Genomic DNA, 236 nt, shown 5'->3' on the forward strand with positions numbered 1-236 from the left:
ATGATTTTTAAATAATTAATTTGCATTTTATTGCATGACTCATTACTTGTATTAACTGCACTTGTTTGAACTTGTTACCTGTATAAGAGAGACCTGTCCACACACTCAATCAAATTGACTCCAACCTCTCCACAATGAACAAGACCAGAAAGCTGTGGAAGGACATCAGGGATAAAATTGTAGACCTGCACAAGGCTGGGGGGGGCTACAGGACAATAGGCAAGCAGCTTGGTGAG

At 40.7% G+C, this 236-nt stretch overlaps 2 protein-coding genes across 2 annotated transcripts in view; both read left to right on the forward strand.

Annotated features, from left to right (window-relative positions):
• Window positions 1-236, forward strand: part of ilvbl (ilvB (bacterial acetolactate synthase)-like) — a 23,467-nt gene that overhangs the window by 20,113 nt on the left and 3,118 nt on the right. The window lies entirely within an intron of this gene.
• fam118b (family with sequence similarity 118 member B) overlaps window positions 1-236 on the forward strand; it is a 14,330-nt gene that overhangs the window by 10,978 nt on the left and 3,116 nt on the right. The gene's annotated exons all lie outside the window — the stretch shown is intronic.

The sequence above is a fragment of the Etheostoma spectabile genome, chromosome 3 (assembly GCF_008692095.1).
Source record: "Etheostoma spectabile isolate EspeVRDwgs_2016 chromosome 3, UIUC_Espe_1.0, whole genome shotgun sequence".
NCBI classification, from domain to species: domain Eukaryota; kingdom Metazoa; phylum Chordata; class Actinopteri; order Perciformes; family Percidae; genus Etheostoma; species Etheostoma spectabile.